The sequence below is a fragment of the Elephas maximus genome, chromosome 9 (genome assembly GCF_024166365.1).
Source record: "Elephas maximus indicus isolate mEleMax1 chromosome 9, mEleMax1 primary haplotype, whole genome shotgun sequence".
In the NCBI taxonomy this organism is placed as follows: Eukaryota; Metazoa; Chordata; class Mammalia; order Proboscidea; family Elephantidae; genus Elephas; species Elephas maximus.
In genome coordinates, this window is record NC_064827.1 from 69,190,232 (window position 1) to 69,198,860 (window position 8,629).

Consider the following 8,629-nt stretch of genomic DNA (forward strand, 5'->3'; position numbering starts at 1 on the left):
GAAGCAATCCCAGAGAGGAAAAGATATGTTCTTAAGGTGGTCCAGGTATTCACTGGTGGAGCCAAGACTAGAACCAGGTGTCCTGAGTCCCTGTGCTCTTATTACATAAAATTATGAATTAATGGGGATATGAAATGAAAAGATATGGCCTCTGATCTCCAAAAGATTATAATCACTGTCATCATCATCCTCCTCACTAGCATTATCACCACCATCAGTGCTGCATCATCCTCTCATCTTTCCCTTCCCCAAATCTCACAGAACTTGTAAAATGACACCTATCCGTCTACCATGTATGATAATTATTTTATGAATTTGCACACCTCCTTTATTAGATTTCCAGCACCTTGCAGGCTTCACATTCATACCCACTAAGTCACTTTGCTCAAGGCCTTTCGGAGACAAGACATGCAATATTTGCTGATCCAAACTGATTCCAGCTCTCATTCTTTTTTGCCAGACTTCATTTCAATTACCTTCTCCCCAGGTATTCATTTCTTTCCTCCTCCACTATCCATTTCACCTTCTCCTGCTTCTCCTCGCTTTAGTTTTGTCTCCTTTCCTTTGAACTATTCCAGAGCATGGCACTGAGACCAGAGCTAGAGATTAAGAATCCGAAGAACTCATTGAAATGACTGATTAAAATGGACATGATAAAAATCTGTCAAGTGTACTTCATGATAAACTTCTATCAGTTTGCAAACTCTCCTCAGTCCTGACTCTCTACCTGCTTCTCAGCTAGGGAAATGCTAAGCAGGGAGCTGTCTAAACTTTTCAGTCCCTCATCTTGTACAAGGCCTTGTATGAGCTGGCCCCTGCCTATCTTTTTGACTTCACCTCATGACACTCTCCTTCTCATTCAAAAACCTAAGCCATACAGGCTTCTAGTCTGTCCCTTACACTTGCTAAGCTTGCCCCTACTTAGCGACTTCATCTTTGCTCTTCTCTCTATCTAGAATTCTCTTCCCCTACAAAATCACAAGTCTGTTTCTTTCTTATTTAAATCTCAGCTCCAATATCCCTTACTCAGAGAGAGAGCTTTCCCAGCTACCCTGTCTGAAGTTTTATACCATCCACATTTTTCTCTAGCATATTACCCCAAATTATTGCTGTCCAGCACTTACAACTATAGAAAATTACTTTGCTTATCTGTTGGTTTACTCAGTTATCATCTATCTCTCCCCACTAGAGCTTGGTCTCTGTGAAAACTTAACTGGGTTTATGCTATATTTCTCATATCTAGATCTGCACTAATACAGTAGTCACTAGCCACATAGAGCTATTTGGCTTCAAATAAAAAATAAATAAAATTTAAAACTCAGTTCCTGAGTCACACTAGCCACAATTCAAGTACTCAATATTCACATGTGGCTAGTGGCTACCATACTGAACAGCGTAATGTTTCCATCATCACAGGAAGTTCTATTTGACAGCATTGGCCTAGAGCGATTCTTGGCACATAGTAAATCCATTACCACTGAGTCAATCCTGACTCATAGCAACCCTATAGGACATAGTAGAACTGCCCTATAGAGTTTCCGAGGTGCGCCTGGTGGATTCGAACTGCCGACTTTTTGGTTAGCAGCCATAGCACTTAACTGCTATACCACCAGGGTTTCCTTGGCACGTAGTAGGCACTCTGTCGAATGAATAAATGAATGAAGGTTTCTTTTCATTCTTACTCAATTTCAGGTCACTCTTTCCCTTTTTAGGCTATGAAACTCTAGAAGCGGGATTAACTAGAGAACACAGAACAATATCCAGCATGATGAGGGGCCCCCAAACTAATATTACAGGGAGATAGGGCTATAGAGATGGGAACACCAACTCTAAAAAAGAATACTTGTGGTGATATGATTATGTTTCCATAATACCTGAAGAACTGATAACTGGAAAGGAATTATACATGTGTTTTATGATCTCAGAGAATTATGGATAAAAGGAAGAACCCTCCAAATACTAAATAGGCTTGTTTTTGTGGTAATGAGCTCATCATTGCAAAAAGTGCCAAAACTGGGAGAAATTAGCCAAGTATTATGGATATTACATTACAAAAATTAATTCTTTGTCCTTGAATAAGGAAAAAGATTTGGTTATTGAGAAACCTTCAAACTCTAAGCTAAAATACTCCCTGACTCTTTCATAACATCAGTTTCAAAGAGTTAATAATATGCCCCAGCTACTCCTAGCATCCAAGAAACAACCCAATCCCGTTGTACATCTGCATTGGTTATGATGAATTCCGTGGTCCAGTGGAAACAGTAGAGATGCTGAAGTACAGAGGACCTAGGTTCAAATTCTAGTCCTGTCGGTTATGTGACCTTGGCAACGGACCTAATCAGCATGAGCTTCACTTTCCTTTTATTGTAAAATGGGCTGTATCTGCCTCACTGTACAGGAAGGAAGATTAAATAAGAAAATAGAAATAAAGACCCTGGAACAGACTAGGGCAATATTCATTTCCAAGTAGGATGTAATTTTGCCTGTCTGTATCATCATAATTATTCTTATATTGCTGATATAAAACCCATTGCCATTGAGTCGATTCCAACTCATAGTGACCCTACAGATGGTATAATATTATAGCCGTGATCCTATTGCTTTGAGTGAATAAAACAATTACGTGAGAGAGAGAGAAGGAGACAGAGAGAGAGAGGGAGAGAGAGAAAATCTGTTGAAACTGTACTTAAAATGCAATTCAGCAAACATTTACAGAGCAACTACTATGTGTCAGTCTCTGGGATAAAAAGATGTTCCTAAGAAGATCATAAATGACAAGATGGACAGATACCCAAGGGGCTGAAAAACAAGGCAAACAGAGACAGGAGCTGAAATAGCGTCAGACAAAATTGTATAAACAAAGAGGGGAGAGAGATTAACTCCAAAATAAACTCTTGGGAAGACTTCTTGGAGGGATCGATTGGCTGGATGTTGAAAGAAGCACAGGGTTTTTGAAAGTAGAGACTAAAGGGAGAAGTTGGAGGAAAGAAAGATAAAGATATTTCTTGGATAAGCGTTAGAATGGAAAACAATGGAAGGGATTCTTTGAAGAATGACATCTGAAGACTTGGTCTTTTCAGATGACCCCCATTTTGTTTTTAAGATGGTTACCAGGAGTCCAGTGGCCAATGTGTTAAGCTCTGGATTTTAGCAAGAAGGAGTCAGGGAGAGAAGAGCAGAATATGCCTAAACACCGAAGTCTGTTCAGGTGATGAGTACTGGAGATCTTGTCCAAGGAATTGGGAGGGGGCAAGAGAGAGCACGCAAATCACGAAATGTCTTCTCACACAACTGAAGGCCCCTTGGGCAAAGATCTTGTCAGAGAAATAGAGGACTTTGTGGTCAGTAACATAAACTCTTGCAAGCACTAAGAAGGAGAAGATGCTTTACTTCTACTGAACAGGGCAGAATGTCTTTACAGTCTGGGACTACCCTGTTTCAAATATATTCCTCTTAGCCTGGGCTGGGCAGTCTAAACTCACCAGGGGCCCAACAGCTGATTCGGAATCTCTGAGGTGTTTCTCCTTGGTTGAAATGGAGTCACAGCTCCCCCTTCTGGGAGCTAAAATACCATTCAGTCCCGGAACAGCCTGCGTGGAAAAGGCTCTATTGCAGATGGGCCTGAAAACCCCACGTTTCTCAATGTTCGTCTGCACCCTGAAGGGAACATTTAGGAGTCAGGCAGCAGTTTTGCATGGGCCTGACTCTGGATTCTCTAGGGCCTATGATTCATAAGGTTTTATAGTTCACCTTCTCTGGAGTTAGGGGTCTCCACCTTCATGTGCGTGATAGCTTTATACGAGGGAACACAATTTGGTGCGGAGGTTGCGATTTTCTTTTGGAGAATACAGCAAGTAGGAAAGGCTTCTGGGTCTACACTGGTATATGTGTGTTTGAGTGCACGTATACATGTGTCGTTGTTCATTCTCCTGTGCTTGTAATATGTATAAACAGGTAAGGCCGAGATTCTAATTAATATAAAGAAATTAATTTGCCTGAAGTCTTTGCATAGGTGGATGGGTGCACACTTTGCTTTCTGGAAAACCTGCCTTAATAAAGAGCTCAGATAAAGCTCAGAGCATTTCCTGGGTTCCATCTACCAGTTGTAGTCAGTATTGGGTCCCTGCCTGGATGCGATGCTCTGAAGGCATTGGTGAAAGAATGCCTGTTCAGTGTGTGTGTGTGTGTGTGTGTGTGTGTGTGTGTGTACTGTGTGTGTATCTAATGAGGAGAGGGGTGGAAGCACTGGACCCTTTCTCTTCACGGCCACATTTCCAGGTGGAGAAGCTTTGAAACACATCTCTGAAATGAGAAGTTGTGTGAGGTAAGACAAGTGATTGTCTTGGGTGGAAGTGTGGTGGTGGGGTCCGAGCTAGTAGCAACATATAGACCCTGGGCAGAGTGGAGGAGTGGAAAGGACATTGACCTGGCTGTCAGGCAACCTAGGTTCTAGCCCTAGGCATGCCACCAACTCACTAGAGAATACTAGGGAATTTTTATCCCCTCTCTGGGCCCCAGAGTCCTGCCTGTCTGCTCTTTAATATTCCTTCCAGCTTCAATTGTCTATGAATTGAAAAAGAGAGAAAACGAAAACAGCTCCCAACATGGGGCCTCCTTCTCTGCTCCTACCCAAAATGAGCTAGGGAGCTCTGCTCTGACATGAGTTTCCAGAAGCAGGTTCCCCGTGGCTGTCTGAAGGGCTTCAGCCTGAAGTATCAGCCTCTGGCCAGAGACCTGTGTGTCTGCAAGCGAACGCAGGTAGCACCACCACCCACTCGTCAGGGCAGATTCCTGCAAACACATGTTTGCTTTTATCTCTCCCCAGAAGATATATATATATACACACACACACACACAGATTTTGAAAGCCAAGTATATTTTTACCTTTTTCCCCCAAATGGCCTTTTCACTGGTCTTTTCAAGCTCAGGCAGACAAGAGGCTGAGCCTCAACATCTCAGCCCTTGTCCTCCCAGCACCTCGCTGCCTGAGAGCAGAAAGGCTGTCTCTTACCTTGGGAAAGTAACAGCTGCCGAGTCTGGAAGCCATGCTAACAGCAGTAAAACTCAGCATTTCTGCTGAGTAGGACAAGCCTTTAAGTGGCAGCCGGGAATCAAATCAATGGCTGGCCACAAGTCTAAGCCCAAGATAGGTCCTAGCCAGGATGGCCAAGGGACTTACCTATACAGCTTCCTAGTAGGTGGAGAAAAGGGGGCCTTGGTCTGAACTGTCCTCATGACTATGAGATTCTGCCTGCAGCCCCTGTGCCCTTGGCAGTGTTTTAGAGCCAAGCAAGAGATGGGAAGTGCATCCTGACAGCAGTTTAAGTCAAATTACTGACATCTTCTGCCATGGGTTCCCTACTCATAACCCCTTCCCAAACTGGAGGTCTCCCTCAAAACACATACACATACACACACACACACAAATATATGCCACCTCTCTGCCTGCCTTCTCCCAGTATCCTCCTAAGTCCAGTGGAACCATGGTTGGGGTGGGGGTTGGGGGGCACAGTTTAGGAAGGGATTATCTGGGGTGTCTCAAGCCTGCCTGAAATGGGGAAAGGAAGGTGGAATCTGTCTTAGGGAAGTGCCCCATCCATCTCCTCCCATAATACCCAGAGCTGCCCTCAAATGAAATTTCCTTTTGAGACTCTGGGCAACTACAATGGATGGGCAAGTCCCCTAGGACTCTTTCCTTTCCCTTGAGGGGGATCATGCAAACTTGTCCAGATCTTCCCAAAAAGCCCCAGGAGCAGGAGGTGCTGTCATGCTGCTGCTATTACAAACCGGAGGCAGGGCAGATTCTATCTCAGTCCTGCCAAGGCCCAGATAAGGACTCCACTGCCGACTTCTCCCTTTCTCTGTTACCCACTACCCACTGTCTAAATTCCCATTAGAATCCTGGAGTCTGACCAGTGTGGAATTTAAAGCGACAGCATCTCATATGCCTCAGGGTTTGGCCATTTCTCTTTCATATTAAACCACATTAAACGATGGGTTCAAGTGTAGCAGGACTCCATCCTTTGGGGGAATTTTCCTTCAAGGGGACCAACATTGGGCTAAATAAGGTGTCATTCCTATCCCCCAAATCCTCCCCAAGTCCAGAGCCCCTTGAGGAAGTCCACAGCGGGTTTCCCGATGGCTACGTGATCCTATAGTAAGGATCCCAGGCCGCGTAAGCCGAAGAGACCTAATTAAAAAGGCACACAAGCGCACATATGCAAACACATACATACGTACAAACGCGCACACACACTCACGCTGTAAGTAGGTTATAGGACCTTTCTCCTCATCCCTTCTCTTTCACACACACACACACACCCCACAAACACAGCCACCAAACGCAAACGAGGCCGCACAAGCAAACACACACTAGCACCACACCAAGTTCCCACCAGGCACACACGTCGGGAGAGCGCGGGGCGGGGGGGTGGCGGGGACCACACAGGCCACTTACTAAAACCCGCATTTAACCCTTTGCGTCCCAGAGAAAAGAGACAACCCCCCACCCCGGAAACTGAGAGGACTTGGAGGCGGCGGGGAGGGGGGGAGCAGAGCGGACTAGGGTGCCTGGAGGGGGAGGGGCTGGGGCGGGCGGGGGCTCCCCGAATGCGGTCCAGGGCCGGCTCCAAGGGCAGCTGGGCTGCCGGGCGCTGAGCCCGGCGCCGCCTTACCTGGAGTCAATGTCCGTCTTTGGCGGAGAGCTGCGGGCAGACGCTTTTTATTCGGCTCGGTGGGAAGTTGGGAGAGCCCTGCGTCCAGCTCGCATACCGGGGACGGCGCGGGGACTGCAGGCGCGGGGGTACCTGGCTCCTAGCAGCCTGGCTCATACTCAGCCGTAAAGTCCCCTTCGCTGGCCCCGAGGACAGGCATGAATGCCGGCTCCGGAAGGCGGTCACTACTCCCTCTGCCTCCCGGCTCTCTCGTTCTGGCTCGCTCGCTCTCGCCCTCGCGCTCGTTCGCTCGCCTGCGCTCTCCTCCTCCCCCCGCGCCAGATCAGTTCGCAGCGGTGGGGACCCGGAGCGAGGCGGCTGGCGAATGGAGAGGGAAGTCCAAGTGCGCCGCGGTCTCCGGGAGGGGAGCAGCGGAGGCCGGGCTAGGCGGGGGGAGGGACTTACCCGGCGACGGGCGAAAATGAATGGGGGAGCGGCGGCCGGGGGCGGGGAGGGAGGAGCCGAGCGCCGGGGTTTATTCTGAGGAGTGTTTTGTACATCTTTAGGCGAAGGAGGAGAAGAGAGAGGAGGGGAGAAAGGAGGCTGTCTTGGAGGAGAGGGACGCCCTGGGTGGGCTGAGGCTGAGCCATTGGGGAGTCTCGTAGGTCCGGGGATGGGGTGGCGTGTCTCCGCGTATGTGCACCTAAAGGGGCTGTGTATGTGCGCAAACCCGAAATCGTAGTGGCCTTAGGCGTGTCTGCAGCTGTGTGTGTCGCGAGCCATCTGAATGTTTCTGGGTATGCGGGTACTTGTGTGGCTGTGTATCTGAGTGTGATTTTTGTCTTGGGAAGTGCCTGTGTGGGCCCGTTTGTATATGTGTGTCTCAGTATTTGATACTGTTTCTCTGCGTGTGTAGGCGCGAGCCCACGTAACCTCCTCGAGTTAAGCAAGTGCTTCTCTTTACGTGGGCAGAACGTAGGAGTGAGAAGCTGAGGGCACGCAAAGTTCTCTGGAGACCACCAGAGGCAGGGAAGAGGCAGGGCAAGGGGGCTCAGCCATGAGTACGAAGAGTCAAGGAGTACGGATTCAATGTGAAATACTGCCCGAGGGTGCTGACAGGGAGCCTCTTCCTGAATCGGGAAAGAAGGCCCACACAGGACCTGAAGTCCCACAGACTGCATATCCTGTATATGTGCTTACTGTTTTCTTTTTTGTTTAAACCAAATCAGCAATGCAGACCCCTAGTCCCTTGAAGTTTAGGCAAAAGTGAAACTGCCAGATGCAAGGGCAGGGAGGGATATGGAAAAAAATGATGGGAACTTTAAAGAAAGGCAGGTTGAGTAACAGTGCTGGCTCCAGAGGATTTGGAATCCTGTAGCTATGTGATCTTGCCCCTGGTAGCGGTGACCCTGGTGGCGCAGTGGTTAAGAACTCAGCTGTTAACCAAAATGTTGGCAGTTTGAATCCACCAGGCATTATGGGGCAATTCTGCTCTGTCTTACAGGGTCACTATGAGTCAGAATCCACTGAAGGGCAACGGGTTTGTTTGTTTGCTTGCTTTTTAACCCTCAATTCCTCATCCGTATGATACGAAAATACAACTACCTATCTAATGGGGTTGATCTGAGATTTAAGTGAGTTAATGCATGTAAAAGCACTTAGAATACTCTCTGGCACTTAGTAAACGCTCGATACGTGTTCTGTTATGATGGCTGTTGTTATTAATGCTATTATTATCCAAAGGATTATAGGAAAGAGAAGACGTGATAACCAAAGGACTTAAAAAGATCTAGGAGGCAGTGAACTAATTGGAGAAGAGGAGTCTTGAAACCAAACAGAGAGAGAGAGAGAGAGAAAGTGCCTGTGTCTCAAGAGTCCTTGGATGAAGAGAGGGGGAAGAGGAGAAATGGGGGCCAGCAGCCAGTTCTCTTCTGAATTCCTCTCTGCTTATCCTCTCCACTTTGATGCAAATGAGA

At 47.2% G+C, this 8,629-nt stretch overlaps 1 protein-coding gene across 1 annotated transcript in view; it reads right to left on the reverse strand.

Moving 5' to 3' along the window:
• The window catches only part of BRINP1 (BMP/retinoic acid inducible neural specific 1), a 201,244-nt gene extending 194,486 nt beyond the window's left edge, over positions 1 to 6,758 (reverse strand). The window contains exon 1 of the mRNA XM_049896801.1: positions 6,675 to 6,758. The gene's annotated coding sequence lies outside the window, so the exon portion shown is untranslated. The remainder of the gene's footprint in view (positions 1 to 6,674) is intronic.
• Between the last annotated feature and the right edge of the window lie 1,871 nt (positions 6,759 to 8,629).